Raw genomic sequence first — 26,174 nt, forward strand, 5'->3', positions numbered from 1 at the left:
ACTTCTGAGTGGCAGTTATTGTATATATCTAGCTAAAGGCTATAACATAAAGATATTTGCTATATGTGAAGATAAAAAAATGAAAGGAATGTGAAATTTTGACCATCAACTATAAGTTCCTTTCAAGGACTTGATCAAACTATAACATTGTTATCAAGATAATAAACTCACCCATTCTAGTACGCTTCTAGTAGTTTCATGATAAAACTCAAACTCAATAAACTTCAAACAACATAAATTAACCAACAATATGTCTGAGGTTGGTTACCTAAGGATTATATCATACTACATTACCTTTTGCATCTAACATTGAAAATGACTGTGAAAGAAATGAAGACAGATCAGTGATTATGATGGATGCATGTGATGAAATAAAATAAAAAAAGACCTTTCTTGTTGCTACTAATTAGCCTTCTAGGAGATTCTTGGATGAAGTTGATCCTGATTTGCTTTCTGAAATCAAAGGGACACTTTATAGCTACTCTGATTTGACGGACAACAACCCTAATGCTTATTAAAATGAATATGGAAAGCAATAAGCATCGATGAACCTGGTCTTGAAGAAGGTGTCTCAAAGTCTAATATGGATAGTATTTTAAATTTCTACAACTAGGAGAGGGTTTTCCTAGTTGGGTTCCCTAGAAAATTTTGTTTTTTTTTTTTCTATAGTGTGATTATGTTTTATTTTTGTTCTATTCCACTACAAATTGGTAGAGATATTTTTTGTCTTCATGCAATAATTAGTTTCAAATTTATTCATTCAAGCAGTAGCAAAATTTCAAGGAAATTCTACACAAGGGACAATTAATCAATATTTTCACTTGTATCTTTTGCAAGTAAAATTCACAACTAAATTTTCATCCAAAATGTTTAGGTTACTATCAAGTGGTATCACAACATATCTCAACATTGCAAGGCATAAATCATACTATTCAATAAGGTTGAGATTTGAGATACAAAAATCTTCCTGGGTTATGCAAGAAGAAAATTGCTGATTTTTAGTTCTAAATCTATCCAACTAGAACAAAATTATGCCATTTTCAACACCCTCTAGTCAACGTTATTCCTGGCGTCATTCAACTCAATTAAGAATATGTCAATCTCGTTGAGATTTCTTCTTCATTTCATGCTTCTAAGTTATATATTTATGCAACCTAATATGTCATTTATGTTAAGTAATTACTCATTAAAAATTATTTAGTCCGTCCAATGCATCTACCTAATTTTCTGATTAGTTTATGGGAAGACTCTATCAGACATTTGCAGCAGAAAATAGAAGACTGTCTTAGTACCTAGTGTTATAAAACTATAATATGGAAAAAGTATTTTGGGTTGTTGCCCTAAAAATATTTACAAAATTTTCAATCCCAAAGCCATTTCAGGGAGAATTTTAGTCAGGGAGAAATTTAGTATTATTTTTGGGAAATTTGAATGCAACTAAAAGAAATTCTTCCCATTTGCTCAAATGATTCCAGCACCAAATATGAGTGAATTCAGAGAACTTAAGATTTGGAAATAATTAAATTTCACTTCACTTTTCTAGGACCATATATGAGTGAATTCACAAAACCTGAGATTTGGATTCTGGAAACACTTAAATTTCACCTCATTTATTAGGATTGGAAGTTCCCTGAGATACAAACATGTAGCATTAAGGATCTACTTTTCTTGTTTAAGGACAATGTTCAGTTTATAAATAGTGATACAAGAATCCTTGTATACATGCCTGACATAGTTCTTTGGTCACAACTAATAAAACTGAACTCCATCAATACATCATAGACAAGGTAGAATGTAAGAGAGAATCTACTTTTCAACATATACTCTGACAAAAATAAACATCTATACAGTCATATAAAGTTGTCACCACACCAAAGAAGGAATTAAAAACCAAAATAAAAATAGGAACAAGGTTGGGTTGTAATGGTTACTCTAAAAATATGTTAAATAGGATCAATATGTTAATATGGAAAACAGTGTAGTTGATTATGATTCATTGAGCCTAAGGGGTTAGCCCAACGGAATGTCATTAATGTTACTGGGTATTTGACTAGTTGTGATGGCAGGTGCCCTATTTGAAATCCCTTGGGTGAGGTGCACTAGTCAATGCCAATGGGTTTACCAGGGATGCCATCCATGAATGTGGGGAAACATCCATTGGGATTCCCCAGAGATTTTTTCTTGGAAATAATAAAAATAGGATTTCCTAAAGAGAAATTTTGAGATGCACACAGTGTACACCTAGTAAAATCAACTCTATAGAGACAAACCATAAAAGAAGGAAAAATACATATGCTTTTACCTATGTTCCCTAGTTTTCAGGGAAAATTTTAAGGATGGAAATTTATTTTAAATTTTAGAAACCTTGGCGGATCTCACTAGTACAGAATATGCAATTTGTAAAATGTTTGGCAATGATTTCGTAAAAGTATTCAAATTCATAATAATTTAATATAGTCTATATTTAAACTTTTGGCTACTTTTAAGGTAAAACAATTTTATACTATAAAATATGGGCGAATAATTTTTAGAAAAAAATGGAAATTAACGAATATTTTTTTTGGAAAAAACATGCAAAATTAACCCACTTGCGAATATTAGCCCCTAAAATTTTCCTTGCTCGTTTTCCCTCTTGTGAATAGAGACAAACCATAAAAGAAGGAAAAATACATATGCTTTTACCTATGTTCCCTCGTTTTCCCTCTCGTGAAAAGTGAAAGTATGCTACTCTTAAACGTAAAGGAAAGGATGAAAAAAATAGTGAATTTTGAACCAGTCCTCCTTGTGTGGAAGAATACTAAAGGTGGGGTGGAAATGCAACGAGGTTAGAAATGAAACATACCTGGGCACCATTAATGGATTGAAGAGGTAAAACCTTTACTCACAACTCTCTTCCCTGTGAAAAGTTAAAATATGCACTCGTAAACTGAAAAGCAAGGATGAAAAAAATAGTGAATTTTGAACCAGAGACCTGAGGTGTGTATACTCCTCCCTGTGTGGAAGAAGACTAAAAGTGGGGTGTAAATGCAGCGAGGTTAGAAATGAAACATACCTGGGAGCCATTAAGCCATTAATGGATTGAAGATCCAATGGTGGGGGAACCTGAGGTGTGTGTACTCATCCTTGTGTGGAAGAAGACTAAAAGTGGGGTGGAAATGCAACAAGGTTAGAAATGAAACATATATGGGTGCCATTAATGGATTGAAGATCCAATGGTGGGGTTCGATATCATTCTACTACTGGTAAAACCTTAATTCACAACACTCTTCAATCTCGTTTTCCCTCTGTGAAAAGTGAAATTTGCTACTCTTAAATTTAAAATAAAGGATGAAAAAATAATGAATTTTGAACTAGTCCTCCTTGTGTGGAAGAAGACTAAAAGTGGGGTGGAAATGCAGCAATGTTAGAAAGGAAACATACCTCGACCCCGTTAATGGATTGGAGATCTAATGGTGGGGTTCGATATTAGTCTTCTACTGGTAAAACCTTAATTCACAACTCTCTTCAATCTCATTTTCCATCCCACCCTGTGAAAAGTGAAGATATGCTACTCGTAAAATTAAAATCAAGGATGAAAAAAATAGTGAATTTTGAACTAGAGATTTGAGGTGTGTGTACTCCTCCCTATGTGGAAGAAGACTAAAAGCGGGGTGTAAATGTAGCGAGGTTAGAAATGAAACATACCTGGGAACCATTAATGGATTGAAGATCTAATGATGGGGTTCGATATCAATGTGCTACTGGTAAAACCTTAATTCACAACTCTCTTCAATCTCGTTTTCCCTCCTACCTTGTGAAAAGTGAAAATATGCTACTAGTTTTTCCCTCCCTCCGCCTTACGAAAAGTGAAAATTTAATTCACAACTCTCTTCAATCTCATTTTCCCTCTCGCCCTGTGAAAAGTGAAAATATCTACTAGTTTTCCCTTTGCCCTATGAAAAGTGAGAATATACTACTTGTTTTAGAAAGTAAATGAAGAATGGAATTAGGAGGGCTTTGTTACATCAAAATTAAGGCTGAATTTTTTCAAAAATGTTAAAATTTCCCTCCGTAAAAAACAATAAATAAAATATTTATAGAGTAAAGAGTAGATGTGTATGTGTAATTTAAGTATGTAAACAATTCTAAATATGGGCTTAGTTAAAGAATAATAATAGTAATAATAATAATAAAAGTCAAAAGTATGGGGATGACTGCAAAAATCTAAATGTTGACTCAATTAATAATAAAAACAATAAAATTCAATTTTTTATATTTTGATTTTGTTATTAACTTGTGAATAGGTTTTGTTACAATACCATGAGCCAATACCATGGCTTATCAATACCTCAAGCCCAAAAACCATAACTTATTTCACAACCAAAATATTTAATAACAATATGACAAGATTCTTAACCATGGATATTCACCCCCACTTTACAGTGGATATTATTAACTTGTAAAAAATTGGTTTTGTTATAATACCATGGGCCAATACTATGGCTTATCAATACCACATGCTCTAAAAACATAACTTATTTCACAATCAAAATATTTTATAACAATATGAAAATATTCTTAACCATGGATATTCATTCTCACTTTACCATGGATATTATGAACTTGTGAATAGGCTTTGTTACAATAGTATGGGCTAAATACCATGGCTTATCAATACCACATGCCAAAACGTCATATCTTATTTAACAATCTAAATATTTTATAACAGTATGACAAGATTCTTAACCATCGATATTCACCCCCACTTTACCATGGATATTATTAACTTGTAAATAGGCTTGATTACAATACCATGGGCCAATATCATGCCTTATCAATACCACATTCTCAAAAACCATAATTTATTTCACAATAAAAATATTTTAATTTAATTTTATAACATTTTTTATTTGAAGCTAATAGGAAAAGGGTTGTAATTAGTATTGAGATATATGTAAGCCCTCTATCCTCACAACTACTAAAATTATTCCCATATAAATTAAATTAAGGTTTTAATAAAATTAAAAATGAGAATACTTTTTTATTTAAAGATGTGAAATTTATATAACACAAATATTAGTAAGAACCAACATAGATCTATCTTAACTAAGGATCCAAGTGATGATAGAAAGCAAAGTGAAGGGAAGAGAGGGGGAGGGAGATAGTGACAAAGATGGAGAGAGAGAGAGAGAGAGAGAGAGAGAGAGAGAGAGAGAGAGAGAGAGATGGGGGGAGACAAAGAGAAGGAGGTAGGAAGAGAGAGAGGGGAGAGAGAGAGAGAGAAGAAGAGAGTGGAGGAGAGAGATATGGAGTTGAAGAGGGAGGAAAGAACTAAGGCATAAGGAGATAGAGGTGGAGAGAGAGGGAGGAAAGAACTAAGGCATAGGGATATAGAGGTGGAGAGAGAGAGGGAGTGACAAGGGATAGATGGATAGAGAGAGAGGAGGGGACAGAGAGAATAGGTGGGGATAAAGATAGGGGGAGAAGGGAAAGAGAGAGAGAGGGAGGAACAAAGATGGAGGGGGGAGAGAGAGAGAGAGTGATTGGGGGCGGACAGAGGGAGGTGAGAGAGAAAGGTAGAGAGAGGACTAAGAGATAGGAGAGAGAGATGAAGTTAGAGGGGGAGAGAGAGGGAAGGAAGAAGAAAGACATAGAGGGAGAAAGGTAGAGAGAGAGAGTGAGGGAGTGACAAGGGAGCGATGGAGAGAGGAGAGATAGAGGGAAGAGAGAGAGGCAGAGAGGAAGAGGGAGGGAGAGAGAGATAGATATGGAGATAGAGTGTATGTTTGGGGGGTGAGATAGAGAAAGGGAATAAGAAAGAGACACATATATACAAATATAGATATTATATAGTATTATATAACTAGCCTAGATCCATCTTAACTTGGATCTATCAAGCGCCAAAAAAGAGGTTTGCACATCGAGAGGTTGGATCCCTCTCGACGCTTGATAGACCCGGGTTAATATGGATCTAGGCTAGCTTAATAAGTTTGTAGTTGTATTTGATAAACTACCACTTTTTTTTATGGTTGTGTTTGAAAACAATTTTTCCATATTTGGTGTATTTATCATAATAATAATAATCTAATTTTAATTTAATTTTAAGATTACCTTTTTTATGCAATTATTTTGTTATTAGTTTATAGAGATAGAAATGTTATACTTTTGGAATTTGAAAAGGAAACACAGACTCTTAACTTGGTTGTATTGAAAACATTTAAGTGTAAGAAAGAAATATGCCCTCTTAACTTGGTTGTATTAAAAATGTAAGTGTTCTTGTATACTAGGTGGGTGCAAACAAGAGAGAGTATATGGTAAGTGGATTAAATAGTTAAAAATAAATGTTAGTTAAGGAGAAAGTTACAAAAATATAACAAATAGGCTAGGGTTAGGATATTATTGATTTGGGACATCTAAAGTTGAAGGTACATTTTATGGAGGTGTAGTCTAAGCCCTTGGGTGTAGGGCACATATTATGGATATCTTGGACTTTTGGTGTGCGTTAGTGGTGTCAACTAGTGGTGGAGTGTCCAACCAATGAGTAGGAAAAGTTTTTCATTTACAAGGTTGCCATCAATCAAGTATTCTCCCTCTCTACCCAACTCTAAGATGAGGAGTGTGCATAATGGACTTATTATTGTAACAAATTGAAAATATTTGATTATCTTTAAGTTCAAGGGCTTGAAGTGGCTGCCTCGACCTACAAATATTTAAAGGAACTATGTGTTTTTCAATTAAACCCTTGTGGCTATTTTTTAGGGGTTGTAATGACCCTCGTCTTGTGGTAAATATGTAGATATGATGCTAATTGTCCTGATCTTAGTAGATTCATGTATATAATGTAAATATTTTCCTATCACCTTGTATTGTGTAAATATGATAAATATTTCGTGGTTACCCTGATGTACATGTTGAAGGTCCACTTTCATGATTATGGGAAACACTTCTCAGTTATCCTTGTGTGAAGATCATAATTACTCTATGCGATAAAACCAACTAGTAATATTTTCACACTGAAAACTGTACAATAAACTTAAGCCTAATATCTTAGTGAAGAACAAGTAACTAGCTAGACTCTGGAAGGGTTTTTGGATTGACTGTTAGTGAAACTCATTGCAGTTAGGTGTGCCAATGTGTGGTGAGTGTTAGTGACCGCTAGGGAAACACAAGGGAGCACTAGGTCAAAATGCATGGAAATGAATGAATAAGAGTGTGTGACAAGGAGTCTCAATGAGTTTCAGGTGTGGTAAGAGGGGAGTGACATGGTATGCTAAGCAGCGTTAAGTCATTCTAGCATGCCAGAGCGATATGCAGCCAATATGTGTTAGGTACAAAGGTGTGCCAAATAGTGCCATGAAGTGTAGGGAGTGTTAGGGAAACAACAAGGGAGCACTAGGTGAAAATAATGCATGCAAATGTATGATTAAGAGTTTGTGACAGGAAGTGTCAATGATTTCAGGGTGTGCTAAGGAGGGAGTGACAAGGTATGCTAGGCAGTGCTAAGGCATTCTAGAGGCCAGGGAAACATGACAAGATGTGTTAGGTTCTAAGGTGTGTCAATGCATGCCAGGGAGAGTTATGGAGTGTCAGGGAAAAACAAGGGAGCACTAGTTTCAAATGCATGGAAATGAATGAATAAGAGTGTGTGATAGGGATTGTCAATGAATTCTAGGTGTGTTAAGGAGGGTGTGACAAGGTATGCTAGGTAGTTCCAAGGAATGCTAGAGTGCCAAAGCGACATGCCAAAATGTGCCAAGTCCTAGGGTGTGCCAATGTGTGTCGGGGAGTGCCATGAGAACACATGAGTGCCATGGCATGCCATGGAATGAAAGGGCATGCTGACATATGCCAGATAGTGTCAATGCATGCCAAGGAGTGTTTGGGAGTGTCAGGGAATCATAAGGGATAACTAGGCCAAAGTGCATGGAAATGAATGAATAAGAGATTATGCCAAAGAGTTTGAGTGAATTCTAGGTGTCCCATGGACGACGTGTGTTAGAATAATTTCATATTAAGAATTGTAGGAGGAAAGCCTATGATTGTGATAAGAGGATGGAAAAAGCAGTTTGAGACAAAAGGAGACTTTGGTCTAGGCACAACACTATTTTTTCAATGACTTGGTTGGGTTCCCAAGTCACAAAAAAGTAAGGTTATCTATGAGGGCATGAAAACTAGGGAGTGCCAAGGTGTGAAGGGAATTTCAAGAAGTGCTAACGCATGTTATAAAGTTCCAAGGAATGTTAGGCATGTCAAGACATGCCAAGTGCTAAGGCATGCCAATGTGTGCTAGGTTCTAGGACTTGGCACCAATACATGCTAGGGATTGCCAAGGAAACACACGGGAGGACTCATTTCAATTACATGTAAATGAATTAATGTGCGTGTGTGATAGGGAGTGTTAACAAGATATAGGTGTGCTAAGGAGTAGGTGACAATGTATGATAAGTAGTGCCAGTAGACGATAGAGTGCTAGGAAATCCTACTAAGATGTGACAAGTGCCATTGTATGCCAATTTGTGCCAAGGAGTGTTAGGGAAACACAAGGGAGCACTAATTCATAATGCATGGAAATGAAGGAAAAATAGTGTGTGACATGGAGTGTTAGTGAGTTCCAAGTATGTTAAGGAGGAGTTACAAGGCATGCTTGGCAATGATAAGGAATGATAGAGTTCTAGGGCGACATGTGGCCAAGATGTGCCAACACGTGTAAGGAAGTGTTCGCTGGGAGTGCCAAGGAAACACAAGGGATAACTATGTCAAAATGAATGGAAATGAACAAATAAGAGTTTGTGATTAGAAGTTTCAGTGAGTTCTAGGTGTGCTAAGGACAAATTGACAAGGTATACTAGGTAGTGTTAAGGCATGCTAGAGGCTAGGGTGACATGCCAAGATGTCATAGGTGCTAGGGTGTAACAACACATGTCAAGGAGTGATAAGGAGTGCCATGGAAACACAAGGGACAACTAGGTAAAAATGCATGGAAACAAATGAATAAGAGTTTGTGACCAAGAGTGTCAGTGATGTCTAGGTGTGCTAAGGAGAGAGTGACAAGATATACTATGTAGTGCCAAGGAATGCTATAGTGTTAAGGCGGTAGGACAAGATGTTTCAGGTGCTAGGGTGAGCTAGGGAGTGTTAGGGAGTGTCAAGGAAACATAAGGAAGCACTAGTTAAAAATGCATGGAAATTAACAAATAAGAGTGTGTGAGAGGGAGTTTCAATGAGTTATAAGTGTGTTAAGGAGGGAGTGACAAGATTATATGCTAGGCAATGCCAAGGTATGCTAAACTACCAAGGCATGTCAAGAAGTGCCACAGTGTGCTAGGGAGTGTCAAAGCATGCCACAGAATGTAGGGGATGTTAACACATGCCACATAGTGCCAAGGAATTCTAAGACATGTCAGGTGTTATGGAATGTCAAGATGTAGATTGTGTTGCTTAATTGTTTTAGACCAAGGTTGGATGTGATGAGCCTTGTCTTGGTAACTTGTTATGTGGGATGAGTGAGATTGTACATAAGTACCCTAAGATGAGTTACAAGTAGTTCTTAGGTGAACAAGGCATATGTTGAATTTCCATGTCACATGAGAATCCAGGTTTGGCCTTAGAATTTTTTATGCGAACACACTCAAGTGCCACAACACATATAGTATGTAGAACGAAATATGCCATTAAAGAAAATGTAATGGATTGAATGCACATAGTTTAAGGTCTGCACATCTTCATATGTTAATGCTTATTATTGTGATATACAATAGCCATTTAGATGTCTGGTTTAAGACTCCTCTGGAGATTTCTATCCAACAACAACATCTCTGTGGTAAAAGGTGTACTATCAGAGGTTTCTCCATCAAAAATAACAACCAAAAGGGACCTTAATGTGCACACAGATGAAGAATTAAGAATATTTTTATCTATGAGTGTTAATGTGGAGGTATGGGACAAAATTACACATGCAACGAACCTTTTTGTTCAACCAATCAAGATCTAAAAAGGAAAATGTCTGATTATATATACATGTGTGGTAGTATTTGGAGAAATGACAACCTAACCCACAAATTTGTTAAAATTTTGCTGGAGCTGACCTATAATAGTTCCTAAATTTAATAAACATGTAAAATAGGACTCACTTTTCAATAAAAAATATAAATTGATAGGAACATGGCCAAATTGTCAAAGTGTAAAAATTGATATGGTTTAAAGGGACCGATCCCTTTGAAAAGTCTTAAATGTGGTAATGAAGGTTGAGACTTGTCCTAGAACCCCTTTGGGCATCCATCTTAGGAATTAGTGTAGGATGAAACACTTCAGAATAATTTTTGTAGCAATGATCTCAACACTTGTATAGTGACATGGGGTTGGAGTTGGCCTGTCAAAGCTTATTGGTTTACTTTGGAAATTCTCTAGGGTGATGCCTTAGATGATTTGGAGTACGAGGGCATGATTTGATATTTAGTTTGAATTGAAGAAGCTTTGGAGGCTAGATACTGCATAAAAACCCCTTGTTATGAATAGGGAAGCACATGCCACTGAAGAAAGTAACAACAAGTACACATATTTGAAAATCAAATCACATCACTATTTATTACTCTTTGAAAAAAGAAATAACTAAAAATTTCAAACACTACTGTTCACTTTTCCTTTAGTCTAGAAGGTACAATGAATCTGGAAACATGTACAACAATGTCTCAACTTTCTTAACTCCTAATCCTAATACACCTTCCTTGCATGGATAGACAAGACAATTAAAGTCTGCCGCTAGTGAATATGATATGAGATATGCAAACATGCTTCCTTAGCTAAGGTTGAGAATTAATAACTAGGGAAGTGCTCCTTTTAACTATGCATGCAAAAACTAAATAAAGCAAAGAGTTTCGCTACTCCAGGTGCCATAAATGAATCCACTACCTAAGGTGAGTACTTTGCCTAGAACAAGATATTAAGGACTCATAAACTTTGTTGCTTCCTTTAAGAGAGGTGTATGCCAAACAGAACTAAGTTGTCATGCACTATCCTCCAAATTCATTCACCTTTAACAGAAATATTGTGCCCAGAAAAAGACAAGAGACTAATATCCAACAAAATTCGCTAACCAGCCAGATACCCTTGTGCCCAAACAATGAGATAATAAGGGAATGCCAACTAGGGTGGAATATTCACCACCGAAATTGACAAGAGATAGAAGGGGTAAAAAACTATTAGACCTAATTCTCAAGAACAAATGAATTAATCCACACTTGGTGATCCAAAATGAATTCAATCCTTCTTTATTTATAGATTTTCTAGAGGGGTTTCATATTCTTAAGTGATTGAGTAAACCTTACTCCAAACCCCAAATTTGGGTTTTTTAAGCCCAGTTTCCCCAAAAATTCCCCAACAATGGGTATTTTGGGGCTTTTTCCCCTTTATAGAGGACTATAGTCTACGAGGATGGACAAGATATTACGTCCCATTCGTCCTCAATTTGTAGAGGACGTTACATGGCACCTAATAAAAGAAATAGTGCTTTAGTTTAGGAGGTAATAACTAAATGCTTATTTCTTTCCACATAGGACATACATCTTGCAAAAATGATCATGGGGTACAAATACTAAAAAAGGCCTAAATCTTACTAGAATTGTCATAGTCCAAGAATAAAAACTCTTTCAGGTGAAACAAGGTTAGTACCACATACTACAAGCACAAATGACAAATCCAAAAACAATATACTTATTCAATGAAAGAATGACGAATCATATTAGCGCACTTTAAATTTAATAGCTCTTGAGTTGCAGTGTCAATCAAAATTTCTCAGGTTGGATCATAATTAAGTACTCAATGTTGTTTTGGGTCCAATTTAGGGAAAAGGAGGAGCTCTTGGTGACAATGGAATGATCAGGCCTTTTAGAAGGGAGCTCTCCTATACTTTTCAACATACAAGCCATTCATTCTAGTGGAGGAGATATAGAGAAGCATTTAATAAGGACCTTTCCAAGATCAATTTAGAGGAAAATCCATTTTCAAAGCTTAAAGATAGTTCTAGATTCAAACAAGAGCAACCATTTTTCAAAACAATTATTAATTACCAAGAAATTGGAGCCAAGCTGACAAGCTGACCATTTATTCTTCTACTGGACAAGGAAGCATTTATGAAAAGTCCTTGGCCCTTTGATCCAGTATTTGATGTAAATCTCTTGATTAGAAATGTAATAATAGATGCAGTTTATATTAAGGAAAAGGGAAAAATAGAGGGCCAGTTAATAACTATCTCTAAAAACTCTTAATAGAATCCTAACATATTTGAAATGGAAAAGGAAAACTCCGTGGTTATTTTTAACTTTAGAAACTTTGCTAATTTCCATGATTGAAGCATGTATTCATGCCTTGAAAGAAGCTCACAAATGCTTTTGATATTGGTTGAAGCAAAGAAAATGTGTAAAGTTACACTCACATAGAGGTATGGAAAAAAATTGTGGAGCTTGTTGTCCTAGACTCCAAACAAAGAATGGACAAAAGGTGAAAAAACCAATTCAAAAGGTATGTGTAGCTTTTGTCATGCAGAGGTAGGTGTTAACTCCACACTCTACAACAAATGCTTTGCGGCACAAGTGACACAAAGGTTTGCATGCAAAACTTTGGATTAAAAGGAGTGGAGCTTGATGCTACATGTCCACTATTACCCCACTTTCTGTATGAGTTACAGGAGATAAAAATAATGAGATACGACAGATACAGAGTAGATACTATTTTTATTCAAATTTAATAAAAAATATTACTATGTCTTCCTCGACATAAAAGAAACATCTTCCATAAAATATTTTATCCATGAACCTAATTTAAAATGAATCTCTTCCGTTGACGTGCCCAGCCGTAAATAGAAATGATGCCAATGGGCCAATTTCAGTTTAGAAAATTCACAATTAGTTTCAATTGTAAGATCTCTTATTTTCAGTTCAGATTTTAGTTACTAGCAGTGAAACAGGTTTCGCTAATCATTCACGATTAATCACGAGTCAGACTCTGTGCGCTCTCCAAAAAATCTAATCTAAATATTTGCGATTCAAACTCATGTTGACCAGTTTTAACTCATGGTCAACGCACGTTTGAATTGAGACTTTCCAATTAAAGTAGATTCTTGTGATTGATTCCAATTTATTCGATTTTTAGCCTTGAATCGACGAGCACAAGTTTTTCAAGTTTAGGTATGCCGCATTGCTAAAAACTAAACGTTAGTCGTTCCAAAATTTATTTCTCATTTCTTAGGCCCAAAACTCATACATCGAGACCTTGAGCAATCAATCACTACTCACTATTACACAGTCCAAACTCAATATCAGGGAATCGCCATGGTGAGCCTATGTCTAGACTCCATATTAGGCAGTCACCAATGTGTGCTCTACCCATACTACATACCAACCCTCGGGTAGTCGCGTGTCACCTTCAGCGTGTGTCACCTTTAGGATTAGCCGCTTCACAATTCAATAATCGAGGTACATTGGCACTTGTCTTAAATAACATGTATATTAGTATATTGAAGTTTCAATGTCGTTTTCAATGGCAAGTTTCAAGTTTCACTGTTCAGCAATCGAATGTTCGGTGTATTCCTTTGGTTATGAATTTTCAACCCTATAAATGGGGCTTAAATAGATTTTAAAAATGCACTAAGAAATGGTTTCATACCAACCATCAACCAAGTCATCAAGAATTCCTTCCTTGATCGATGTCTTTCTGACTTCAAAGGCTTTAACCATGCATTCACAACTTTGGGTATTTTTGTTCTTCCAGAATTAGTTATTGATGTATTGGTTCAGTTGTCTTATGCTAAAAAAACTTGTGAATTCAAGATTACAATGAAATATATGTTGATAATATTCTTTAGATAACATTTCCTCATACATACCAAATTGTGTTTCAAGGTCATAATGATATATTAGGTTGAAATGTGCTTGTGTTGCTGGACAGAATCCTCTTTGATCCTTAACAAAACCTCATATCCTTTAGAACCAACCCTCTTTTTTGTGAAGTTTTATATGGAATTTTTAATTTTAATTTTTTATTGTATTTTACAAGAGCCAAATTAAATATAAGGCACAACTCCAAATCTAAACAGAAGCCGTAATTTAAACACAAGTCCAAAACAACAACAATGTCAAGGGAGAAGGACTTTGCTTGGGCTTATTTTGATAAGATTCTTGGAGACCCTAAGCTCCTTTGTAAATTTTGCGAAGTGAAATGTAGTGGAGGAATTTATAGATTCAAGTACCACCTTGCACAACTATCCGGACATGATATAGGTCTCTACAAAAACGTTGACTAAAACGTCAAATGCAAAGTAACCTTTTCCATTGATATGTTGAGTCAACATAATGCAAAGAAAGAAAAGAAAAAAAAAAGAAATAGGAACTCCTGGAGTTGACAATTTTTCTTCCACTACCCCATTGTCATCTCCCTTTATTGAATCCTCAATGTAGTTCCCAAGTTTCTCACACATGCCTCCAAGTCCAAGTCAAACTTAAGGCCAAATGAATCCTCCTACATTCAACATTGGAGGTGGAAACATAAAAACCTTTTTTTCTCGCCACAGAAAACCTAGTTCCCAACCTACCTTGGATACCACTGGTTGGGAAAAAAATATCCATAGTCAGCCAAGGAAGGCCATTGCTAAATTTTGGTCCTATTTTGACATACCTTTCCACTGTGCCATAAGTCCTTATTGGAAAGCTATGATTGATGCAGTTATTGTTGCAGGTCCAGGGTTCAAAGCTCCTTCATTAGAGAGCATTAGGACAAATTTGCTATTAGAAAGTGTTGAAGATATCATATCTGTGCAATCTGAGTTTCATTCATCATGGGTAGAAATAGGGTGCACGATCATGAGTGATGGATGGATAGATTAGAGGAATAGAACTTTAATAAATCTCCTTGTATCTTGTCCAGTAGGTACAATATTTCTCAAATCAGTGGATGCCTCAGACAAGGTGAACACTGCACAACTTATTTGTGAAATGATGGAGGAAGTCGTTCAAGAAGTGGGAGAAGAACATGTTGTACAAATTGTCACCGACAATGCAGCTAATTATATGGCTACTCGTAGACTTTTTGAGATTAGGCACCCCACTATTTTTTAGACCTATTGTGTTGCCCATTGTATAGATTTAATGCTTGATGACATTGGTAAGCTTCATTGGATACATGAGGTTGTGGAGAAGGAAAAATGCATAACCAAATACCTACACAACCACATTATTGTCCTAAACACTATGAGAAAACACACTGAAGGTAAAGAAATTGTTCGACCTGCAGTGACTAGATTTGCAACAAATTTCATATCTTTGCAATTTGTGGTTAACCAAAAGATAAATCTGAAGAGGATGTCCTTGGGACCTGAGTGGATGGCATCTAAACATTCCAAGTGGTGGAAATAATACTGAGAGGGGGCTGAGTCAGTGTTATCAGATTAATAATTTTACTTCCCAAATAGATTTATATACGCTACTTCAGTGAAGTGAATTAGCGTGTACAGACGATTGTGATTAAGGAAACCGACGTATATCCAGAGAACTTGTGATTTATACAATTTATCATGTGTTGATCTTAAAGTAGTATATCAAAGATTTATTAGACAGTGTAGTAAAAGTAGAATAAAGCATCACACATCAGCAACACACATGAACACCAAGATGTAAGGTGGAAACCCAATGTGGGTAAAAACCACCTGCTGCTGTCGTCTCTGTCTTCTTTTAATAATAAGAAAAAAAATTTACAATCTTGTACTAGTGCAGACTCATATGAGTACGCAAACTTCTACCTGCAAAAGGTTACAACCTTCTTTCGTTCTCTAGCTTCTACTGGAAGGAAGCTACAACCCCCTAGCTCTTGTACTAGCCTATATGATTACTAGTACATAGGTGCCAGCATACAGAAAAACTCCACTCTTCCACCAAGGACCACGTTTCATGAATTTTCAGATTGGATACTCCTGGATCACAACACCACAATTTGAAGGCCACGTTTCATAAAATTTTCACACTGGACCCATCATAACTTTTAAACTTAAACTACATCAAGCAATATTCAGATAATCTGAAAAATTAGATCACTGACACCAAAACACTATGTTGAACCCAAAACCATGCATCATCATTTAGAACCAGCTGTAACCTCAAAAATCATGCATTAGAGTGTATACGCTACTTGGCTACATCCAAACTGAATGTATATGCTACTTCCATTAATTGAACCTACGTATACCTTCAAAACTACTACAAACATAAACTTTTGAATCAAGTCTATACCAACTATCAATATTTTGAATATTTCAAAGATTTACACAAGCGGGGACAAAGATCACTTCTTCTCACTTATACAATAAATCAATCAAATGCCAGCCTCCTTATGCATTCAATTTTACATTCAGATCTAAGAAGACTTCATTCACAGACAATAGTAAAATAACATAATTTTATCAGATAGATCAATCAGATCTGAAAAGAAGCTTTTATTTTGTATATGCTACTTGAAAGAACCGAACCTGCATGTATACGCTCTTTGGTTGGGACGAACTTGCGTAGAGATCTGCAAATATTGACTCAAAATTTTGTTGCAATTCCAGACTTCAGACAAACCCAAATCATGATAGATAATGAATAGAATATGTGCAAAACATCAGATCTAGTCTCACCCAATATCAGACCATTCAAGAATAAGTCATTTCAAGTCTCATGATTCCTGATCCAATATCAAACTCAAGGTGCACATGAATATTTCATATCTAGTCCTAAACATAACCCTGCAACATAAAACATACTTCAGATAGAAGTATTCCTTAGAATGTTATTGCTTGCACACTTGGCCTAATGATCTTCTCCTCCTTATATACTCTTCCGCCTTTGTCAATACCTTGGACCAAAACCACTTAGGACCAATACCTTGGACCAAATTCCTAGGGTCAATACCTAGGACCAAATACCTCGAACCAAATACCTTGGATCAAGTACTTGGTTTTCCAACATGTATGCGCTTTTCCTCCTGTGAAAGTGTGTGTATACATTATATGCTTCTTTTGTTCTATTAACCCGCGTGTATATGCTTATTGGACAAAGTGAACTAGCATATACCTCTCTTTCTTCATTCTTTGGAGTCTGATCCATAATCCTTTTTTGTTCACTTGTTGCACTCTGAATTGTCATCTGAGAAAGTTTCCATCAAGGACAACACCTATATCATAATGTCAACAATCTCCCCCTTTGGACTTGATGGAAACAACAACACCAAGACACTCTCCCCCTTTGACATACATTATGCTATCCATGTTCCCCCTAGGTACATGCTGAATTCTCTAATTGAGCTCCCTTTGTACATGCTGATATGTACTAAAACCGTCCATACCCCCCATGAGCACATGCAGAGTTTGCAAAAATATTTTTCAAAAAAATAACATGACTCTATAACTCAACTATGTGAGTATGACCTTCCTATCACCAAAGACTCATACACACATCCATCTCCCAACCACGTGAAGATATACCAAATTTGACTCATCCACCCAATACATGACAGAAATACAATAAATATTACATCATCCATCCAATGCAAAGTGGGGATACAAATTACATCATTTTTCCAATAGGACTCATTCAAATGTATGAGAAGACATATCACACCCTAGAATTTTACATGACTTAAGAAACAAATGGTATAAATATCTTAAGCCATAGCTGGACTCAGCAATCATAATGCCAACAATGCAAAATGCATGTGAAGGCTAATGCTCCCCCTGAACCTGTGCTACATGTGCATTATTAATAAGTTAATTATCAAGGCATCTTTCTCAGTTAGATAGAAATTAATGAACAAAGCATATCGATAGATTGTAATCATCAACAACAGACAGAGCACCCATATCAGAGTCTGCCCCACTATTTTTCTTGACTGAAAAACATATACACTCCTTCACCCACAGAAACCCACGTGTATATGCAACTATAATTCATGAAACCTGCGTATAATAACCTTTTTCTGAAAAACTAGATTTTAATAGCCAGATGATGTAGCAACTACTCCCAGTTTTTGTTTGAGATATTCAAATGTTTCTTTGGGCAGTGGTTTAGTGAATATATCAGCAACCTGTTCTTTGGAGGGAACATACTCCAATTTGACCTTTTGTTCAAGCACTTTTTCTCATAGAAAATGGTATTTGATGGGTATGTGCTTGGCCCTAGAGTGCATGATTGGACTCTTTGAAATACTGATGGCACTTGTATTATCACATAGAATGGAGATGGGTGGAGTACATGTGATCTAAATGTCTTGTAAAGTTTGCATCATCCAAAGTAGTTGTGTTCAGCAAGATGCAGTAGCCACATATTCTGCTTCAACTGTTGATAAAGCAATTGAACTTTGTTCCTTGCTGAACCAAGACACTAACCTGGAACCCATATAGAATTTACTACCACTAGTAATTTTTCTATCATCAAAACTTCCTGCCCAATCTACATATGTATATGCATGAAGAGTGAGATTTGCATCTCTAGGATACCATAAACCAAAGTCCTAAGTTCCTTAAAGATATTTGAAAATTCTTTTGACTGCTTGAAGGTGTGATTCCTTTGGATTTGCTTAGAATCTTCCAACTATTCCTACTGCATGCATGATGCGAGGTCGGGTACCTGTTAGATAAAGCACACTTCCAATCATGGATCTGTAATTTGGTTGATGTACTGCTGCTAATTCATCATTTGAGCTGAGACTGCATCCTGTTATCATTGGGGTACATACAGGCTTAAAATCTTCCATTCTGTACCTTTTCAAGATCTGTTTGAGATATTTGGTTTTTGAAAGAAAAATACCATCTTTATTTTGTTGAACTTGTAGACCAAGAAAATAGGTAAGTTCACCAAGAAAGGACATTTCAAATTCTTGCTGCATTATTGAAGCAAAATTCTGACTCATGGATTCTTCATTGCTACAAAAAATGATATCATCAACATAAACAATAATAATTAGCAATTTATCAGTTTCAATCTTTGTATATAGATTGCTATCTGCTGAACCTTTTGTAAAACCTTGTTGGTGTAGATATTTGTCAAGGTGGTAATGCCAGGCCCTTGGAGCTTGTTTCAGACCATAGAGAGTCTTTTTGAGTCTGCATACAAGTTTTGCATCATTTACAAGAATGAATCCTTATGGTTGTTCAATATAAACTTCTTCTTCTAAATCGCCATTAAGGAAAGTTGATTTTACACCTATTTGGTATGCTTTGAATTTCTAAAAGCTAGAAAGAGCAAGAAACATCCTTATGGCTTCAGGTCTGGCAACAGGTGAAAATTTTTCTTCAAAATATGTACCTTATTGTGGAGCATACCCTTTACAAACAAGTCTGGTCTTGTTTCTAATGACTTCTCCAGTTTCATTCAGCTTGTTTTTGAATATCCATTTAGTTCCTATAATATTTTTATCATGAGGTCTAGGAACTAATTCCCAAGTATCATTCTTTTCAATTTGCTCAAGTTCTTCATCCATGGCCTTGACCCAACATTCATCTTTGCATGCTTCATTTACATTTTGAGGTTCGGTGGAGGATAGTAATGCTAGATAGCTTGAGGTACCTGTAATGGTTCTTCTTATCTATAAACCTGCCTCTTTTTCCCCTAAAATTTGAGTTTCTGGATGATTTTTCTAAACATACCTGGACGGAGTCTTTTCTTCTACCATTATTTCTTCTTCTGGTGCTTCATTGGTTTCTTCTTCAATACCATTTTGATTTGATGTGGGAAAATAATACCCATCTTCTTCATTGTCATAATCTTTTGTTTTTATATGTTTTGGATTTTTGCATGCTTCATCAACTACAACATCAGTGCTTTCAACAGTTTTCTCAAGTCTTTTATTATAACATTTATATCCTTTACTTCTAGAAGAATAACCAAGAAGAATACCTTCATCTACTCTGGCTTCAAACTTACCAAGTTTTTCATCAGTCCTTTTGATAAAACATTTGCTTCCAAAGGCTTTAAAGTATTTTACAGTAGGAGTCTTACCATACCAAAGTTCATGTGGAGTTTGAGTGCTATTTACTCGGACATTTGCTTTATTGAGAATAGTCACGACAGCGATGATTCGAATTGGATCCATAGAAGACTGTCAAAGAACCATGACTGAATCAAGTCGAACAAATCTCTAAAGAAATCCAAAACAGTGATAAAAAACACCCTGAACCAGTGGAAATGGTAGCCAACATGGAACAACGAGGACCTCGGTCAAAGCGCACTGACCAAGGCCCATGGAGACCACACCAGAGTCCAAAGTAGCCCCTGGGAGCCCTGGAATGGGAAAAAGAGGTGATTTTTGATGCGTGATTAGTGGCTAGCGCTAATCGCGCATCTCTGGGCGAACAGGGCCAAAATGGGGAAGCCCGAGCACTCGGTCGCGTGGGGGAACCAGAGGACCATGGGCAGAAAAGGAAAAAAAGCGCTAAACGTACATGGCAAGACCCGCACTCTGGAAACTGGCGGTTTTGATCGGGGCGCCCTTGAACGGTAAGAGGTTTTGGACAGAAACGGAGTGATTCCATACACCGATTGACGCGTGGCAGGTGGAGGTGAGAGAAAACTATCATTGATCATGCACTATCGGTCGAGCAAGTCAACCGTGTGAAACGTGTGTATGGTGTCAGATTTGGAGGGCTCAGATCGGACGGTTGAGATCGCACTCGATGGAAAGAAGTGGAATCGACGGGGAATTAAGCTGCATTTGAAGGGATTTGGAATCCATTTGACCGCCACGATGGAGGAAGAACGTATCCATGATGTAACTGAAGAAACAAACCGACGAAGCAATGCTGGCGCCATTTGGAGGAGGATAAGTGGCCACTCCCTAAGCATTCATGATGACGCTGAACACAGGGAACTCCAAGCGCAGTTGTAGAAGGTGAATTGGCACAGGCAGAAGAGGAACCGAATAGGCATAGAGATCGAATGGCTAAAGCCATGAGCAAAGATAATCGAATCAATTAGAGTTGAGTAGAGTCCAAACGACCAAGAGAGACAGTGAACAGTGAACCCTAAGAGGAGGACTAAACATAGAGAACAGTAAAGCAAAGCAGAAGAGACAAGAGGGTCGAGTTGATCAATAGCAGCATCGAGCACCAAAGAGCTTGAGGGTCCAATCCATCCCATAGAGGAATCTGTCTGGACTGAGCATCATATTTGGCTCTTTCCACTGTAGGCCAAAAGGTCTTAGAGCCGGTAGGAAGAAGAATAGTCTGTGTACTCCAGTGGCTTAGGGAATCCATGAACCACCCTGCCAAGCAAAAACTTGCTTCAGGTGAACTCACATTGAGTCCCTGTATTATAAATTCTCTACCCAAAGGCATAATAAAACAACGCCACCACTGAAAGCTGGATCAGAGACGTAGCCCTGGAGAACAGGGTGAACTCCTTATTAAAATTGTTTGTGTCTTTGTGTTTACTTACTGTATTTCTCTGTTGTCTTTCCATTTTATTGTCTGTGTATTGGCAATCTGATCGATCCTTTGCTTCAATAACACAGAACACACACCATTACATGAGTCTATAATACCTTAGTTTAATAAATCTTTAACGGATTTCACTCATAGGGTGAATATCAAATCAAGTGAATGCAACTTCACCCCAGAAGGTTGCAGGAGTTCCAAATTCATCTAGGATAGGTCGAGCCATTTGTTAAATTATTTTGTTCATTCTTTCTACCACACCATTTTGCTGAGGAGTTCCTGAAGTGGAGAATTTCATTTTTATTCCATGTTGTTCACAAAAGTCAAAGAATTCATCCGATGTAAATTCCCCTCCTTGATCAGATCTGAGGCATTTGATTTTTCAATCTGATTCATTTTCAACCAAGGCTTTGAAGGCTTGGAACTTTTCGAATGCTTCATCTTTATGATTTAGAAGGCCTATCCAACACATTGTGGAAAAATCATCAATGAACAAAATAAAGTATTCTTCGCCACGAGGTGACTTTTTCCTTGATGGTCCACATAAATTAGTATGGACAACTTCAAGAGGCTTACTAGCTGACCGTTCTTTTTCCATGAAGTGAACTCTAGTTTATTTATCAATTTGACATGGTTTTCATATTGTATTTTCTAGGATGTTGATATCTAGAAGATCACGAACAACCTTGAGTCTGCATGCTTTTCTTATTTGAGAAAAGCTTAGATGTCCCAATCTTCTATGCCACGGCCAATTTTCATCATTTTTTCTTAGATAGCACTATTGTTGTCCTCCCTTGAGTATGTATAAGTTGTTTGAGTTCTTGTACCTTTGATCACGGTCTCTCCTGTATCAAGCTCACGAACAACACATCTGTTTGATCGAAACACCACTTCTTTCCTTGATCACACATTTGAATGACACTCAACAAGTTATGCTTTAAACCGTCTACATACATAACATTTCCAGCTTTAACCTTTTCTTTCAAGAAAACAAAACCTTTGCCTTTTATGATAAGAGAAGTGTCATTTCCAAATGAGACATTCTTTTCTCTTCCTAAGCCATTATATGAGTGAAGTTTCTCTTTGTCACCTGTCATGTGTTTGGAGCATCCACTGTCGATGTACCACTGATTTGCTTGTCCTTCTACATGCAAGGCTATACCACATATTTCTGTTTGAGATTCTTTCCTTCTCCATATCTTGGGATTTAATGGAATTTTCTCCTTTTGAGATGTTTGCCGAAATTTTCTCCTACATTCAGATTCTTCATGACCAAAGTTGTTACAGATTGAGCATTCTATTTCATTTTCAATAGGAGAAAAGTTGTTATAGGAAATTCTCTTGATTCCTGTTACATTCCTTTGATTTTGTGCTTCTCTAGTCATGATGGTTTTGTAAGCAATGCATTGATCAGCTTTGTGCCCAAAATTATGACATGAAAAACATTGCCCATTAAAGAAGTTCCTGCGACTATCGAATATATTAACTTGGTGATTGTAGTTTCTATTGATATTCATCTTTGGAGAAAACTGATTATGATTTTCCTAAAGTTGGTTGTGGCTTCTATTCATTCTTGGAGTAAATTGAGTATGATCTACCTGGTGATCATCGTTATGCCTTTGCTAACAATTGTCATACTGTTCACTGGTCTTTCCTACATTAAGATAGTTTTTAGTGGAGGTTAACGGATTTTGTGATTGAGATGCTTTTTCAGTATATCCAGGACCTATCTTTATCAGAGAAGAACACTGAACTTTGATAATTTCATTTAAAGCTTATGATCCTTTAGCAAATCTAAGATTGATAGATTCTATTTTCTCTAGATCCTTTCTTAGACCCACAATTTCACATTCTTGTTTTTCATTGTGTTTTTCCTTTTCAGCAAGTTGGTATGTCAAGGTATCTATAATCATATTCTTTTCTTCTAAACAAATTTTGAGTTTAGAGATTTCTTCATGAAGGTCTTTCTCTTCTAAATCATCCCAAGAATTATCATCATCATAAGCCATGAGAAGTCTATAATCATCACTATTAGATAAACCATCATTATCCTCTTCTAAATTATCCCAAAAATCATTGTTTTCATAAGCCATGAGAAGTCTGTAATCTTGTCCAGTTTCATCTTCATCACTATTAGATAAACCATCACTATCTTCATGCATATAGTAACTCCTTTTATTCACAACTTGTTTTCTATTCCCTTTTGCATATTCCTTTCCTTTTTCCTATTTATCTTTATGAGGACATCTGGCAGCATAATGATCAACTCTACCACAAGCAAAGCATTTGAAGGGTAGCTTACCTCTAAACCTTCCAGAACCCCGTTGAAGCTTCTTAACAAAGTTTACCTCATCTTCTTCTACTAAAACATGTCCTGATTCATTGTGTTCTTCCTTTCCTTTTTCTGAGGATTTAAATGTGACTTCTCTCATATCTGATGGTCCTCCTTTTATCATCTCAAAGGTAGTTAAAATTCCATGAAGCCGTGTCATAGTGATATTCTACAAATCCTCTTTTTCTTCTATCGCAGACACTTTTCATTCAAATTTAGCAGATAAGGATCTCAAAACTTTCTCAACTAAGGTAACTTCCTTTATTTCTTCACCCAAATTCTTCATACAATTAACAACCTCATCTATAAGTAAGAAATAACTAGCTATACTTTCATCACTATGCATCTTAAGAGTTTCATACTGAATTCTGAGAGTTTGAAGCTTAGCACATTTTACCTGAGTCTCCTTCGTAGCTCAGAATGAATTTGTCCCATATTTCTTTGGCTGATTTAAGATGCATGACTTTGACAAACTTTGATTGTGATAGACTTCCCAATAAAGTATTGATAGCTTTGGCATTGATTTAATATTTCATTTTATCTGCCGCATCTATAGGAATTGTTGTTGGAAATGTATATCCTCCTTCCACAATTTCCCATACATCTGTTTCAAGCGATTGAAGATAGGCCATGGTTCTTATTTTCCAATAAACAAAGTTGCTCCCATCGAAGATTGGCAGTGTGATGGATCCCATGCTTTCTTGATTATTCAAGTTGATGGATCTCCCTTCAAGTGATCAAGCTTCTTCTTAAGGACCTGCTTTGATACCAATTATTGGAAATAATATTGAGAGGGGGGTGAATCAGTATTATCAAATCAATAATTTTATTTCCCAAACAGATTTATATGCACTACTTCAGTGAAGTGAACTAGCGTGTAAACACGATTGTGATTAAGGAAACCAGAGTATATCTAGAGAATCTATGATTTAGACAATTTATCATGTGTTGATCTTAAATAAATATATCAGAGATTTATTAGACACTGCAGTAAAAGCATAATAAAGCATCACACATAAGAAACACACATGAACACCAAGATGTAAGGTGGAAACCCAATGTGGGTAAAAACCACCTGCTGCTATTGTCTTTGTATTATTTTAATAATAAGAAAAGTTGTTTACAATCTTGTACTAGTGCAGACTCATACTAGTATGCAGGCTTCTACATGCAGAAGTTTACAACCTTGTCTTGTTCTCCAGCTTCTACTGGAAGGGAGCTACAACCCCCTAGCTCTTGTACTAGCCAAAATGTTTACTAGTACGTAGGTGCCAGCGTACAGAAAAACTCCACTCTTCCACCAGGGACCATGTTTCATGAATTTTCAGACTGGATACTCTTGGATCACAACACCACAATCTGAAGGCCATGTTTCATCAAATTTTCACACTGAACCCATCATAACTTTTAAACTTAAACTGCATCAAACAATATTCAGATAATTTGAACAATTATATCACTGACACCAAAACATTGTGTTGAACCAAGAACCCTACATCATCATTAAGAACCAGCTGTAACCTCAAAAATCATGCATTAGCATGTATATGCTACTTGGCTGCATCCAAACTGTGTGTATACGCTACTTCCGTTAATTGAACCTGCGTATACCTTCAAAACTACTACAAACATAAACTTTTGAATCAAGTATGTACCAACAATCAATATTCTGAATATTTCAGAGATTTACACAAGTGGAGCGAAAGATCACTTCTTCTCACTTAGACAATCAATCAATCAAATGCCAACCTCCTTATGCATTCAGTTTTACATTCAGATAAGAAGACTTCATTGACAGACAACAATAAAATAACAGATTTTTATCAGATAGATCAATCAGATCTGAAAAGAAGATTTTCTTTTGTATACGCTACTTGAAAGAACCAAACCTGCGTGTATACGCTCTTTGGTTGGGACAAACCCGTGTACAAATCTACAAATATTGACTCAGAAATTTTTTGCAATTCCAAATTTCAGAAAAAACCAGATCATGATAGATAATGAATAGAACATGGGCAAAACATCAGATCTAGTCTCACCCAATATCATATCATTCAAGAATAAGTCATTTCATGTCTCACGATTCCTGATCCGATATTGAACTCAAGGTGCACATGAATATTTTAGATCTAGTCCCAAACATAACCCTGCAACATAAAATATACTTTAGATAGAAGTATTCCTTAGAATGTTATTGCTTGCACACTTGGCCTAATGATCTTCTCCTCCTTATATACTCTTAGGCCTTTCTCAATTCCTTGGACCAAAACCACTTAGGACCAATACCTTGGACCGAATACCTATGGTCAATACCTAGGACCAAATACCTCAGACCAATACCTTGGATCAAATACATAGTTTTCCAACATGTACGTGCTTTTCCTCCTATGAAAGTGCACGTATAAATTATAC

The sequence above is a fragment of the Pinus tabuliformis genome, chromosome 6 (assembly GCF_031772625.1).
Source record: "Pinus tabuliformis cultivar Carrire ecotype Pingquan chromosome 6, CPIR1, whole genome shotgun sequence".
In the NCBI taxonomy this organism is placed as follows: Eukaryota; Viridiplantae; Streptophyta; class Pinopsida; order Pinales; family Pinaceae; genus Pinus; species Pinus tabuliformis.